The sequence below is a fragment of the Perca flavescens genome, unplaced genomic scaffold (assembly GCF_004354835.1).
Source record: "Perca flavescens isolate YP-PL-M2 unplaced genomic scaffold, PFLA_1.0 EPR50_1.1_unplaced_scaf_3, whole genome shotgun sequence".
Lineage (NCBI taxonomy): Eukaryota > Metazoa > Chordata > Actinopteri > Perciformes > Percidae > Perca > Perca flavescens.
The window spans coordinates 343,571-360,589 of NW_021166680.1; positions in this window are offsets into that span (position 1 = coordinate 343,571).

Sequence of the window (17,019 nt, forward strand, 5' to 3'; positions counted from 1 at the left end):
CAGTTTAAATGAACTATCAATAATAACTCCTAAACTTTTTACACACGGGCTATAGTTATAGAATAATGGGCCAAGAGCAATAACGTCGGCACAGACCAGAGCCTGATGAAGTCCGAGTGGACCCGTGAGGGTCAGACTCACAGCAGTGTCTTCGAGTATTAGACATCCGAGCAAAGAGCTAATTCGTCCCACCACAGAGCTTGTTTGTGCATCCGACTGGAGGTTTCTACTTGACTCAGCGATGGACATCGTAACCAAAGGGTCTGGAGTTAGACAAAAGGGAGTCGAACCCTGACTGGAATTAGAACTGACTACAACATTGACTGTAGCTTGTCGCTGTAGCTAATTGAAGCCTGGACTCCACTCGCCAAACTAAGAGTCAACTCCAGAGGTGTCACACCGCTTGCACTAGATTTCACAAAGTGCAGCCAAATGGATCCGGCTCAGTCAAGTTGCTCTTACACCACAGTTTTAACCACCGGGGACGGCGGTGAAACGGCGTCTTCGATATGTGCCGAAGGAGGTTCAATTGTCGTGGCACGCGGTGGAACGAGTTCTTCGATATGTGCCGAAGGAGGTTCAATTGTCGCGGGATACGATGGAACGAGGTCTTCGATATGTGTCCAAGGACACACAATTGTCGCGGCACACGGTACAAGAGGTTCAGTTGTCCTGGTACACGGGGACAAGGGACCCTTGGCCGAGAACTCCGGGTATGAAGAACCCCGTGACGAGGACTTTGTGTCTTTTTCCAACGGAGACGCGGACAGGGATGCGTCTTCTTCTGACAGAGACACGGACGAGTCTCCATCAAGTTGCCCTGACACCAGAAGTGCGACCACTGGGAACACAACAACTTCAAGTGCCAAAGGAGGTACACTCAGTAAAATAATGTCGTGGCTTCGGTCAGACTCAGATTCTGATCCCGCTCTTCGTTATTACACCAAAGAAGAAATTGCATTTTACCGGAAACACGGCCTACAATTCCTTGAAAACGAGGGACCTGAAGGCACTTGGTATACAGCGGGTGACATCAACTTCAGCATAAATATCGCCAACGGCAAACGACAGCCCAAATGAGTGGTGTTTGAAGAGTGCACGTGTGCCATGTTTGAATTTGTCAACCTGTTTCTGCTTCTTCTTGTGTATGTATTGCGTATGTGACTCAATGTGTTTTTGGCTTTGTCAACCCTCTGCTTACACATGACCCATGTTCTATTGCTTATGAAACCCCGAATGTGTACTAGCTAGGTGATGTGTGTCTGTAACACAGTTACTCAATAAAAAACAGAGACTCTCTATGGTGTACTTTCTTTATTGTCCTCAGATCAAGTCACAAGAACACACACACACACACACACACACACACACACACATCTGATAGACCTTTCTCAACTGTGTATCTCGTCTCTCGTGTGACACAGAAGCAAGAATGTAGAGAACATTATTCTCTCAATTTCACAAGTAGAACCTTACCTCGCTGTGCACGGGGCTTGTCGGCGAGCCTAGCCTCAGGCAACACTATCATGTCACGTGTCTCCAATACACTCGCCGTGATATCCGAGCAAAGCGCTACTTGATCCCAGCACAGAGCTCACACATGCATCCGCGCACAGATCTCGCACATTCATCCGAGCGGAGGTTTCTACTTGTCTCAGCAGTGGATGTCTTCACCAAAGGCTCTGGTTTAGATAAAAGGAAGTTGAATCCTGACTGGAATTAGAACTGACTACAACATTGACTGTAGCCCATCTCACTCTCACTCTTCAGCCGAGCATGTGTGGTGAGAGTCAATTACAGAGGTGTTTGGTGATAGTCAATACCAGAGGCTCGCACTAGATTCTGCAAGGTGCAGCTAGATGGACCTGGCTCGGTCAAGTTGCCCGTACACCAGAACTGCAACCACTGGGAACACTACAACTTGTACGTATTCGTGTGCCAAAGGAGGCACAACTTCCGTGGTACTGGGTAAAATGGCATCATTGTTCCTGACAGACCTCAGCGTTATAGAGGAGAGCGACGAGTTGTACAACAAAGACGTAGACACCAGGGACGAGGGACCCTTTGCAGAGGACTCTGCTCTCGATCGAGACATGGACACCGGGTAGGAAGGACCGGGTGACCAGGACCACGAAGATGCGGAAATGGACGAGTCTTCTTCCGATGGAGACACGGACACGGACGAGTCTTGTTGTTCAGACCCTGATTCTGATCCCACTCTTCGTTATTGTCACAAAGATGAAGTTGCATATCGGCGCAGCAATGGCCTGGAATTTCACGAAGAATCCGGTGCAGGCTTTTGGTATAGACCGGGTGGTGTACGCTTCTTCGACTGCTATCAACTGCCCAAAGGAGTCGTGTTTGAAGACGATTGACGATTGAATTTGTCAACCTCTGTGCTTTCTAGTGTATTGTGTATGTGACCCAATGTGGTTTTGGCTTTGACAGAGCCTGTGCTTATGCTACTTGACCCATGTTCTATTATTGCTTATGAAACCCTGAATGTATACTAGCTACTTGATGTGTGTCTGTAATACAGTCACTCAATAAAAAACAACAACCGAGACTCTCTATTGTGTACTTTCTTTATTATCAGATCAAGTCGCAGGAACAATGACACACATAGTACATACATGCATGCATGCTAGTTGCAATAAACCTCGCCGCCGAGTCTGATAGACCTGTCTTGGCCGTGTATCTCGTCTCTCGTGTGACATAGAAGCAAGAAGGCCGAGAGCATGTCGTCTCTGGTGTACTCTCCCTTTACAGATTTCTTGCCCCCTGTGGTCACCGTGCTACCTTTAGCGGACTCGGTGATAGTGACTGTAGACAGTTCTTCTCTCAATTTCCCGAGTAGAACTTTCCCTTGCTGTGCATGGGTCTTGTCAGCGAGCCTAGCCTCAGGCAACACTATGACGTCGCATGTCTCCAATACACTCGCTGTGATATCTGTGGCCAAATTGACACCCCTTTGCGAGCGTCTGTACATGGACACTTCCTTAGTGGAGCCCATCTTGCTACTTGAGCCCGAACCCCGTGCGGTGCCCATGCTCGATTCAAGTATGTTAGTTTTCTTTATGGCCTCGGATAACACTGCCCAGCCCAGGGACATGACGGTGTCAGAGTAATACAGCGTTTCTCTATTGATCGCCGATACCGTACTGAGAACCATAGCGAGTTTGGTGCTTGCGCCCACGTGCTTCCCTAGCATGTACTTGTTGTTGATATGTGACCACTTGTTGTAGAACAGCACCTTGAACCCGGAGCGTGCTAGCGAGTGATTGATTAGATTTTTCACATCGACCAGTGCATTGACGTAGGTGTTTTGTTCAAACACTATGACCACAGGGATTTCTTTCCACATGACTCTGGGCATGACAAGCTTCAGCAGTCTGACATGAGCGCTTAGCAGAGCAGCGTAGACTTGAGTAACCTGATCCAAATCGCGTATCTCCAGTTCTTCCAGGGCCATAACCTGTAGTGAGGGGGACAGGGGGTAGGGACAGACGAGAGAAAGGTATAACACAGACTGTTAGGACCAGGAGGATTTGACTACAAACACAAAGTTATCATCATCATCATCATCATCATCATCATCATGTTCTGTCCCACATGTCAGGCGGTTCGAGAGGAAGTTGAAACGTTGATGACAATACCATGGGAGTACCTGATATCGCAGTATGAGTTCATGATCGTGTTCACTATGTTCCATCGCAACATACTCTTCTACTCTAACATGGATCACGGTCAGCTCAGAAACCTTTACAGCCAGCTCGTGTCCTTCTCACCCGCTAGAATACTCCTCGACACCTTAGTGTCCGTTTACAACAAACGAGGACCTGGTAAAAACGCGTGTGATTCACTCCACGTTCCCGGCGAGTTGTACAGGGCTATAACACTCGCGATCGGAAACCATTTCCCAGAGCAGTTCGTGCACAGGTGTATCTCGAGCTGCAACTGGAAGGGGTACTGTGATATGGTGCTGGCAGCATTCGCGTCGGCTGAGACCATTCGCAGTGGAGCCCTCAAGTACATGGCCGTCATCAAGGAGAGCGTGCGGACCCGTGTTGAAGAAACGATTGTCCCAAACCAGTTCAGATGCTGACAAACACCTCTGCGCAGCTCTGAACCTTAATCGTGCACCCGGGGGATCTGATAGCCACGTAGTCCTTGACCACAGCGAGATTGTACACGCTCTACGGGTAGTCTTTGGCAACTTGATTGACACAGGGACCGTGCTACGCATCGCGGAGCTATACGTGCCCGAGCTTCTGGCTCAGCTGCCTTACACAGAGAAACTGAACCAGACCCCAGCCAGCGTGAAGAGTGCGATAGAGAGCCGAGACATTTGGTTTGCAAAAGAGCATGGCAACATCTACCCCGAACAAGGCGACCCGCGCTTCACCTACCTTGGCAATCTCGCGCATGGGCTACATAGCAGCATCCAGGGCACGTTGACGAGGTCTCTAGCCAGACCGATTGCACAGGCCCTGTGTGGGCCCGGCAACGAGTTTGACCCGTGGTGACACGCTTCGGATTAGCGAGGGCGAGAACGGTTACCAAATCGATAACATGTTACACATGGCATGCAGAGATGAATCGGTTGAGACCTTTGAATGTGTAGATGAACAGAGCGAGTCTGAGGAGCAGGACGTTTGGCGCTATCCTTCTCCAATCTACGAATCTGGAAAAAACGAATGCCACAATGAGACTATCGAACCACAGCAGGATGCTAGTGCCAATGGTGAACATGTCAGACCCCAGGGGCCTCGGCCCATATGCAAAGGGCTAGTGGTCGACGTAGAAAAGTTTGGATTTTGCGAAAGTTGCATATTCCTGACTAACAGAAATGTGCAACCGGTATCAGAAATGAACCGGGACACATCCCCGAGCATCAAAAACCCTTGCATGGTCAGCATCGCGTCTACCGTGTACGGAAAGAACCCGGGTACGGCAGCTGTGACACCATGTGCATGCCCTCATGGTACACTCATAGAGGCACTCTGGGTCCTCTTCATGCATTTAACGACGAACCCCATAACTACATCAGCATCAACCGAGACAGCTGCTGCTGCTGCTGCTGCCGGCGCAGAACCCTTGACACCCGAAGCTCTGGCTGTTATGGCACATCTAGCAGTCAAGAGTTTCAACTGTTATACCTGTAACAGCGATTGTAGGAGGTTTATTTGGAGTCAACATAGAGCTCAATGTCAGTGGATACAATTATTATATCGTCAACAGTCACTACACGTTGTGGGCTCCCGGTTCCCTCTGTTACAATATGGGTCTCTGGCACGTAATGGTCCATGGTCTCAACCTACGTACCCCAAGAGATGACAGACACACACTGCTATCACAAGGGTACATTACGCGCTTACATGAGACTGAATAATCTGAATGTTGTGAAAGTGCCGTCCGACAACCTCTGCGGATTCCACACAGTAGCCGCACTGGTGGGTCTAGACTATCGCCGGGTGGATCGCAAAACCTTGATCGACACTACTGTCGAATACATTGAGTCTAATAGCTACGACGAGGGCATCAAGTCGTACCTAAGTGTTGAAAAGGTTGACACTGAAGGTCATCTTATGCAATACCAGCAGCGGTTGTCCATAGACGAAGTGTCCTTCGGAAAATTCCCAGTGATGATCACAGAACACTCATTTCCATTTACAACCCAGATCATAGTCATTTTCTTTTCACAAAGTGGCATTATGAACCAGTGATGAGTATAAGCCTGTGACATTGTGATAATGTGCACATGTGATTGGTGTGCGAATAAAAACAAACTGAGATACATGCTTCAAGGGTCTTTAATGTCCACACAACGTACAACACAGGCAATCAAAACTAAATACTACAAACGACACTGCGTTTCCAAACATGAAAGAACATATACACAACAAGGGACATTCACAAAAGCAAAAGTCCATAGGCACGGTATGTCACACTAGAGAAAGCAAAAAGGGATTCACAGAGGCAATAAAAGGTTGTAGTAGAAATACACAGTCTTCACATCCCCACAAGCGCCAAAAAGGATTTGATTGGTGTGCAAATAAAAACAAACTGAGATACACGCTTCAAGGGTCGTTACTGTCCACAGAACGTACAACACAGGCAATCAAAACTAAATAATACAAAAGACACTGCGTTTCCAAACATGAAAGAGCATATACACAAGAAGGGACATTCACAAAAGCAAAGGGCCATAGTCACGATGTTTGACACTAGAGAAAGCAAAAAGGCATTCACAGAAGCAATAAAAGGCTATAGTAGAAATACACAGTCTTCCTATCCCCACAAGCGCCACAAAGGACACTGATAGAGAGAGTTGGACCAGCTGTGTGTCAACATGATTTGGGTAGCGTGAATGTGAAGGTCTCAATCGACAGCTACTGCACTCACACTCTACTCAACACTCACAGTAGCCCTTGCAGGTGTCTTGGGCACAGATCCAGATGCTCGTTTTTGAGAACCGAAGATGCCAGAGTTTGGCAGTCTCTTGTCTCTCTGCGCTTTAGGTTGGGTGGCTATCACCTGAGCCAGGACTGGATGTTTCGTGCCAAGAACGGGCTCCACTACAATGGCTCTGTTCCACGAGAAGAACTGGTTGTGAAACTGTATGTTGAAGGGCCCGTAGGGCTCGAGGATGAAGCTCTAAAGTCTCCAGCGTGATGTGTTTGTACCGTTCAGAGCCTAGTATGGTCTCCAGGTCACTGTGCACCGAAGTCTCTCGCTCTGTGAATTGGCACAGGTTGTACACACTGTGGAGTGCTTCTTCTTCGGTGTCAGTAGCCCGAGCCACGATTAAAGGGTCTATCATATGGCGTGGCAAACAACAAAGTAAACCCAGCTGGTCCAGTGTCCGGACTATGGCACCTGACCCGCTCTGCATGGAATCAACACTGTCCCACATATGTATTGTGTCAACCAGGCACCCGATGAAGTCAACTCGGAATCCAGTATTCCATCTTCAAATCCGCGCCGGTTGTAGCAACTTCATAGCGAACCCCAGAACCCTGAGCGCTACGATCTGTGCTCGTAGGAGGCACTGTAAGATGTGGTAGGCTAGCGTGGCTTTCTCCTGATCTGGGAATGTCCTTTCTTGCAAGCAGATCAAGTTCCAGTCTCCTACAGCCTCACCTACAAAGGTACCTGCACCACACCCTTCGAACGGGTTCTCCGAAAGGTGCAGAGCGAATGTCCTGGGTATGAATGGATGTTTTTGGAGAGACGTGTGCATGTCCAAGACATCTTCTATAATCTTGACATCCTTATAGATAACCCTCTGCACCAACAACCCAGGCACATTTTGCATGGTGTAGACCAAGCCCAGGTACTTTGGCTTGTGACTTCTGACCAAAAGGAGCTTGATTGTGTCACTCCTTTTCAAAACCGGTACCTTGTCGGTTATCAAGTTGACGTGTTTGAAGCCATCACAGGGAGGCTCGGCCAGATTCACCGTTTTATATGTTTCTCTAGAGGACTGGTAGCTCAGTGTACTGTAGGGTACCTTTCGGTCGTGGTCAAACTTCTCAGGGTATCCCAGTTCGGCTTCTCTGTCCTCGATTTTGATCCAGAGAGGCCATGTACACTTGCTGCGGTCTAGCGTTGGCAGCACGGTACATAGGTTGTGTGGTATCTCCCACGCCTTGTTTAGTGGCCTGGTCAAGCCCGTAACAGGATTGGTTATGGGTCCGGGCTCTTCAGGGCTATTAAGAAGTATAGTACTACCTTTATTCTGGACAATATCGTCACATATTTCGTACACAATAGCGCTGTAAGGTTGATAGCCACTTTCCTTCAGTTCTGTGCTAGTTAGACCTCTCGATTTCCAATTGTGTTTCCGTCTCAGTTTGGTCTCAGGCGTCTCCAAGGGTCCAAGAGTCCCCTCCCCATTTGTGTGCACAGGTCCTGATGTCGCCACAGGTGCCGTCACAGGTCCTGCTACTGCTACACCCTGTGCCCCATCGAGGCTTGATAGCTGATGGCCAGACTGGTGTGATTGTAGCATGTCTGGGTCAGTTACTTCGACAACATGGTTGACTGGCTGAGGAACCAGAGGCTGGGGCTGCGGCCCCTGCAGTGGCAGCTGTCCACTGTGATTGTTCACATTGTTTTCTGATACCGCTATACATCTTCGGAGATACGCAAGATCATTGAAGCTGTTCTCATACAGGCTAAACAGCATATTGGTAGTACACTCTAAACCACTGCGCATGGAGTCGTCATGGTCCTGGGTGTTTGCAGAACACAATGAGTCAGTCTGCGTCCTGGAAGTGTTTGCATCCTGAGAAGTCTCTGTGTTATCAAGGGACATACCTATGTCTTCCAAGTTCCCCAGTGTTGTAAATGATCCGGATCTGTCAACATCCGCCATAAATGCATCAATTGCATATGTATTCGCAGTAAAGTTTGTGGCATATCTCTGAGGCTCAATACCAATAGCCAAATAGAGCTGGCTACCGGTACCGGTGCGCAATTCAGGGTGGCTCTCCGAGAATGTGGAGATACCTGATGAGGATCCCCCAAGGACGTCATTGACTTGTCCACGTCGCTTGTGCATTCTGACAGCAATGTCAGGCGTAACATGGTGCTTCTTAACTGCAACATCAGGAAATGGTCTATCTTTGGAGCGTTTGTCATTGTGTACACCTCTACCACCCTGCAAGCTTGTGTTGCTTTCTGCGGCTGTTGAAGCTGTGCGGCGTGTGGTGGCTGTCACAGTGCTCACCAGTCTCTGGTGGATCTCAGGGTTAGCCATAGTGAATCCCTCACTGTTACAAAACACGGACGCTTCACATTCCTTCAGCAACTCTATGATGCTGACACTTAGGGGTTGCTTCAATCCCAGATCCAGAAGCTTACCTTTAAGAGCTTTGTGTGGTCTTGAATCCTCACCCAACCACACGTGAGGCACGTCGATCTCGCTTATGTCCCCACGTCCGGCTGTGTCTGGTCTCAGTGTGGCCCATTCCTTATCGCTAACCAGCCCGGTCCTGCAAAATGTCCATGTGTCCAGCAAGAGCCTGTCTCGCGGGTTTTGACTCTCCGCTGAGCCAGCTCCCGGGTAAGGTTTGTCACATTTCCACCAGTCCTCAAGCTTCTCATGTTTGTCGGGGACATTGCCATGCACCTCGTTTGATTGGTACAATATACACATCGCCAGGGTAGCGCAAGCTTTGCGGAAACATGTTTCGTCCTGCTTATTATTGGAAGACTTGTACATCCTGGAAGACGAGACGAATGGTAATAGAGATAGCACGTCTCCAGTCTCACGGTGTACAAAGAACGCTGTGGCGAGGTTGTGCTTCGCATACAAGCATCTGTGAGGTCTCTTGTTTGCCAGGCACGTGTCTCTGAGAAAGCCCATTATTCCTAGGAGGACCTTGTTGATTTGAGAGGCGAGCTGGTCCTGGTTCAGTGACTTGACTCGCACGCTTGCCATCCAAGAGTCCAAGGTCTGCCATTGATGATGCAGAGTCGTCACCACATGCATCATTGCCACTTTCTCCTTATTCACATCGTTCGCAGCCTCAAACACCAGACAATCAAGCCTGGGTGCCAGCATTTTGCAGCAGGCCATGTGTTCCAAATCCATCCTCTGGGCTGCGAGACTCCAGGTCCCACGAGAGGCTTGTCTGTCTTTGTAAGCCTTTACAGCTGAATGTAGAACATCTTCGATGTGTCTCTTGGGGAGCATCACCCTCAACGAGAACGTACACACGTCTCGCCTGGGCAGTGTTGTTATCTTTGTTGTCACATCTACATTGGCAGAGCGTGTGGCAGTGTGACCTATTTCGTGACATAGGCACTGTGTCTTCAGGAATGTGTACAGCGGTTCAGGTTTTCTGCCAACAAATGCGTCACGCCTTATGTTCCATTTGTTATTAGCATCATCGGTTTGCAACTCGAGATACCAAGGGATGGACACCGTCAGTGTCCTGGCACTTCGTTTGTCTTGTAATCTCGACCATAGCTTTAGGAACCTTTCAGCAGTGTCTCATTGGTCAAATCCGATGCTGTTTGTTTGGAGTTTTCCAAACACGTAGCTGGCAATACGGCTTCTGGCCTCTGCAGTCTTGTGAAAAACGTACCGTTTGCTCTGCGCGAGTTCCACAAACAGCTTCACAAAGTGAGGTGTGTGCATAACAGCCAAGTGTTCCAAGCACTCCCAGACACTGATCACAGTCATCCTCCGGGCAGTGGTCTCAGCCCTAAAACTACCACCAGTTGCTGTCATCAATATATTCCAGCACAGTATGCAAGACCTACTGTGGTCATCGGAGAACATATTGAGACTCACGGAACCACGCATTAGCTTCTCGGAGTGGTAGTAGAGCCTGGGGTCCCTTGTTTATCCTGGTATGTGTACAAGTATTGTATGATATCATCTGTGCAGGCAAACGTTCTATCACGATGATGACCTTCGAGGGCTCCATAGTAGACAGCTGTTGCGACAGTCCTCCACATGACCACTTCATCCCGGGGCTCCATTGCGCAACGCTTTATAAAAAAGAAAAGATGTGAAATGGCGATTAGTGTGCAACATGGTGGTGGCCCAATGCATAGCACTGTGATCTCAACGCAAGAAGGTTCTAGGTTTGAATCCAGGTTGTTCTGGGCCTTTCTGTGTGGAGTTTGTATGTTCTCAAGGCACTGGCTCAGATATGGAGTTGGTCTCCGGGCGCTGTAAATGGCTGCCCACTGCTCCCTTGAGGGATGGGTTAAACGCAGAGAATGAATTTTGCTACATGTATGTGTATGTGACAATAAAAAGTCATCGCCGTACTGTCAAAGTCTGAATATTTGCAGTGATGTGTCAGTGTCCCTGACCGTATGACATACCATCATCTGGTATTTCATGTCCCTGGCATGATAGTACAGAGTATGTTGCACAGCAATTGCCATGCAACTACTTCCATCCTGCTTGAGCGTCCATTCTACCAAGGACGCCTTGAGCCCATCGGTGATAGCTGAGGCGCGCCCGTGCTTGATCCCGCAGCTAAACGGTGTAGGTTGGTAGCGTCTCAAACCAGGTAAGGAATACCAGAAACTAAACGCCAATGAATTTGGACACGGAGAGCCCATTCTACTCCTATTTCCTGGCACCCGGCCGATCGTGCTAGTGGCCAGATCCACATCTCCTGTAAAGGACGTGTGCATGAAGAACGATTTGTTCCGACTAGGAGGCTCGGGTAGATGCACGTGAAACGTGTCCATGTCCATGAGTATGTACCTAATTCCGTGTAGTTCGTTTCTGTGGTCTACCATCTGCACCTCATTTGGTAGTTTGTTTGCTTGGCTGAAGAGCCACGCTAAAACTTTACACTCGATGTCCTGAACGTTGTTGCTGTGGTTTGACCACACGACAGCTTGCAGTCCCCGCAGTTTGGGGATCGCATTGATGCAAGCAGTCTTAGTGTCGAATGCCCTCCACCTTAGATCTATGACACACATCCGCTCTGTCCGCACAGCTACCTCGTGATACCCGCATGCAATCTCGGGTGGCGTCGAGCAGCGTGTGATGAGATCCAAGGCTCTTGCCTCTCCGTACATTCTGTTCCCGTACTCCCGTGGGGACACGGCGAGATTCCAGTTGATCACGTACAGGGCGCTTAAATTCTCATGGCCGGGGAACATATCTATGGTAATGTCGCCGGGTAGCTCTTCCCCTCTGCTGCTAAACTGCTTCTGGTGACCATCAAAGTTGAACTGTTCCACGACCGTCAAGGGTCTCTCCACAACGCAGCCAAAGTGACGCGGGTGTGTTCTGTAGACGTACAAACCCGGAGGCAGACTTGGTGACTTTTTGAGCTGATAAACAAGCACGGCCCCACAGCACTTGGGGTATTTGAGGCTTCGATTCCGCATCAGCCAACTGTGTGCCATAACCACAGTGTCCAGTTCATACGCCCAAAGCATCCCGCTAGATCCGTACCCTACATTCGTCCCTCGCCTCGCCCCACCCCGCAACAGGCAGGCGTTCCCTGTGGCATCAGGTACAAAAGGGGCGACGTGCTGTTCCTCCAAGCATTCATTCCGCGGCTTCGAACAAGAAACCGACTCACACGAGCACCGAGTTTCCTTAAACGCGTGCAGACGCAGTGTCCTCACTGCGTGTCCAAAGCTGTATCTGTGAGCCGGGCAAGCTGTATTCACTAGCTCTTCCTTAAGATCCCTCAACTTGAAACCCACCGCTGCGGGAATGTACACCATGTCCCCGATCACAGGGACCTTGAACAGCGAGCAGCACAAAACGACAGGATCCATCGACGACAACCCTGCGTTCACTGGCCTAGTTCCTGAGGGCCTGCTGAGAGACTGCGACAGGAAACGTACAGAAACAATGGTGGGAGCGGTGCGGAAAGCGACAAATCTTTACCGGAGAGTGGCCACAGTTACTTACAGAAACATCGGGGCCGCGACCAAGAACAAACGTCTCAACTCGTCCAGTGCAAAGTGTTTAGTGTGCCTGGTGACCTTGGTTAAAAGCAGTAAAGACAAGAACAGGGCGGGGATTAAACTCCGTTGTCAATGTAACGTCAGAGTGTGTTCTAAATGCTTCAAAAACAATCCGGACTGGCACTTGAGCGAGCCTCACTTCACAAACTGCCCAACGCTGTCAGGGTTCATCTGCACCGTGTGTGCATGCTTCGAAAGCGCCAAGGAGAAAGTATGCTGTGACTGGATGTGTACTCGTTGTTCCTCTGAATGGCTACAAAACCAGGGCTCTCAATGTTTGAAATGCTCAAGGGCCTTGAATCAAAGGTCTAGACGTGAGATCCATACCTTGTATAGGTTGGACAAGCACAAAGAGCCGTGTGGGGACATGGTGACCAATACCTCCCTCATGTATGCAGCGGAAACGACTGCCACTTATAGGGACGTTATGAGAACACAGGTCTTTGACAAGGTGTCACAGAGTAGACACTTGTCCCCATCAGACATCAGAGCCCTTTTCCCTGAGTGCTTTGCGCCGCAAGTACACACATGCATGTGTATGTCCAGCTGCGCCAGGAACCCTATGTGCGCCAGCTGCACCCCTGTGCTGACCGTGTTGCAACTACTGGCCAGGAACCCGCGTCCTCTGCTAGCGTCGTTTGCAGAACGCGCTATAGCAGGCAGGGCTCTTTCTCGCAACGTGTACAATAGATCACTGCTGTGTATCATGCTTAACGATCAAGATCTACCCTCATGTGCCAACAGGGAGGGTTGCAAGGGCATGCTTTTGAACCCTCTGGACAATCCCAAGCCGCTCATGGCGCTGATTTCACCGCAGTCTTACGAGTGCTTCGTGTCGAGCAGAACCAAAACCGGAGAGATTCAGCAGCTCGAGCCATGTCGATGTATCCTCTGTCTCCTCTTCAACCAGTCCGCTGCCATTGCACAGATGTACAACTCTCATAGCCTACGACTGGAGCCACATCCTACGGGACCCTTCTATTATTTCAATGTTAAACTATCTCCTGATCTTGGCGTGCCCGAGGTGTACATGGGTGATTACCAAGGCAATGTTGTCGACTTTCAAGGTTCAGTGGGTAGCTATAAACCCACTTACCATTACAATTGGAGAGAAATGTTAAAGGTCTTACACAGAGACAACACAGGGAAGATTACCGTCTTACCTTAACAATGATACCAGTGTGCTGTGATCCTATTGGGGACTCGTTGATTCTGTGGTAGTAGGGTAGTTGGGAGAGTAGACTAGTAGCTTTGGTATGATTACACTGAAAGACAAAGTGTTACACGGTCAATTGCAACCTCACACGCACCGCTTCTGCTTACAGCCACTTCTCTCTGATTTTTAAAGCGTAGAAAGTGGTCAATGTAGATGGGCTCACACAATGTACTTAACTAACCAGTAGGAACTCCTGAATTAGTCATGGATTACATTATTGATAAGTATTTGTAACAGATGTATTAACACCCCAGCCCATTTAATTTATGGCATAAACAAATGTAGGTCTGGATAGTCTGTTAATCATTAACTTCCTAGTTTTAACTGACGGTATACATTCCTGAGTACCTAGTTAATGTTGTGGTAGAATTTCTTAATTTACAAATGGTTAATGCATCATTTTTTAATTATTAGCAAATCAACTCATATACGTTTTAGATGGGCTTACTTACTATGGACAAACCATTTACTAACTGTATTTACAAGGCTTTACTGATTAGAATGAATGTAGGAACCATGCTTTACAAATGACAAACAATACATTACTAATAGCTTGTAAATTGTTTATAAAGGGAAAATTATTTAATTTACCAATGGTTTTCGTAATACTTTTTTTAGTGTCAAACTTCTATATATACAAATGCTTCATTTATGAGAATTAACATAGGAGCACTGCTTTACAAATGATGAGCAGAGCAGTTAGTAATAGTTTGCAACTGGTTTATAATGGGAAATGATTTCATTTACAAACGGTTGTTTCATTATTTATATAAGTATAAATCTTGTACTTAGAAACGTATTTTTCTAGATAGGCTTATTTACTATGAACAAACCATTTATAACTGTTTGAACAAATGCTTTACTGATGATGAATTATGTATGAACAATTAATTAATAATGATGGACAAACCATTATCTAATGGGCTTATTTACTTTACTTTACTTTATGTAACCTTTTGTCTTGGCTTCAGCTGAAACCATTAGTCCATTAGGTGTATTTGATGCTGATAGTGTTGTACTTGTACTTGTTAAATGGTCAGGACTTTTACTTACAGAGTATTTACACACTTTGGTAGTAGTACATATACTGAAGTGGAAGATCCAAATAATTTTCCCAAGAACTATTTTAAAGTGAAACAATGTTCTTTAATGATGCATAGTGAATCGGTTGAAATTGAGATTAATAAGGGCCGTAAACATCTGTTTTATATCTTCTACATTGTTGTTGACCTGTTAACGTTACAACCCTTGCTTTGTCAGGGTTAATTAGTGGAACTTTTCCCTTATTAATAAAAAAAAAAAAAAGGGTGGCTACTTTGAAGAATGTAGAATATAACACATGTTTCAGTTATTTCACAAGTTTTTGTTAAGTACATAATTCCATATGTGTTCTACCACAGATCTATCTGCAGCTCTGCATGTAGTTCCCAATGTTCGCCACATGGGGGTGCGATTACACCAGAAGCCAGAAGCTGACAGCTGGGATATCGATTTATGTGAACGTCTGGTGTGCCACTAATGACAGTGTGGTGTTTATATACATATGAATATCTGCTTTGAAAACATTGTCAGTGTACCATTGATGGAATTAAAAATATTTTCTCGTTTGAAAAAAAATATTCCCATGCTGGGATCAAACACACAACTATCTAGTATAGAGAGCAAAGCACTAACCACTTGCCTATTGACTCACTGATGCTAAGATGTGTCTCTGTAAACCTATTCAATTCACTTAAACAGACAGAGAGAGAGAAAGAGAGAGAGAGAGAGAGACACAGAGCAACCAGCAGTGTTCAGATGTCCACCCCCTGGACAAGCTGGCTCAGCGGTACACTGAGCTAAACACAGTCAGTAATAGACAGACAGGTATAGAGAGAGACAGGTACACTGAGCTAAACACAGTCAGTAATAGACAGACAGGTAGAGAGAGAGACAGTTACACTGAGCTAAACTCAGTCAGTAATAGACAGACAGGTAGGGAGAGAGACAGGTACACTGAGCCTCAGAGCCGCCACAGACACAATCCTCAGTCTTCAATCAAAAGATTTGAAACTAAATTAAAAGACGAGTATGCAGAACAATGGCAAAATGAAAATAAAATACAACACAAACTCCTCTGTTAGCAATCCCTGAACAGAGATATAAAATTGGCTGAATATCTCAAGACAAAAAATCCAAAAGAAATATGAATTTTAACAAAATACAGAGTCAGTGACCATGAGCTTGAAATTGAAAGAGGTCGACATTTAAAAGTGTGGAGACCAAGAGAGGAACGAGTCTGTACACACTGCCACCAGGATATCGAAACAGAATTACATTTCCTATGTACATGTCCCAAATATGAAGGCTTAAGAAACAAATATTTCCAAAAATTCGTACATAACACATACCAGGCTTCACTACCTACACTGAGGACAAAAAGCTTCCTTTTTTATTAGGGGAAGATAAAAACACGGCATGGCTAGCAGCTAAATATGTCTTCTCCTGCCACAATACAAGGAACAATAAATAGAGAATTGTATAGATTATCATTTCTTTTCTAATTTATTATTTTAGTTATTTGTATTTATTTATTTTTTTGTATATAATGTTTCAATGTACCCTCTGAGGGAACGGCACAGAAGTTGTTTAGTATCTGCATTTATATCATAATTATAATATGTTTACTTGTATTATTATTATTATTATTATTATTATTATTATTATTACTACAGCAGATGTATTTACTCCTTGTCATTTTATATGTATGTTTGTTCTTATGCTTTGGCAACACAGATGTATTTTTTTTGACATGCCAATAAAGCAACATGAAATTGAAATTGAGAGACACAGAGAAAGAGAGAGAGAGAGAGAGAGAGAGAGAGAGAGAGAGAGAGAGAGAGAGAGAGAGAGAGAGAGATTATGAGCTTCATGAGGTATTCACCTAAAATGGTTTTCACTTCACAGGTGTGCTTTGTCAGGGTTCATTAGTGGAATTTTCCCTTATTAATAAAAAAAGCAAAGGGTGGCTACTTTGAAGAATGTAGAATATAACACATGTTTCAGTTATTTCACAAGTTTTTGTTAAGTACATAATTCCATATGTGTTCATGTCTGTATCTGCAGCTCTGCATGTAGTTCCCACTGTTCGCCACATGGGGGTGCGATTACACCAGAAGCCAGCAGCTGACAGCTGGGATATCGATTTATGTGAATGTCTCGTGTGTCACTAATGACAGTGTGGTGTTTATATATATATGAATATCTGCTTTGAAAACATTGTCAGTGTAACATTGATGGAATTAAAAAGTATTTTCTCGTTTGAAAAATAATTTCCAAGGTGGGATCAAACACACAAA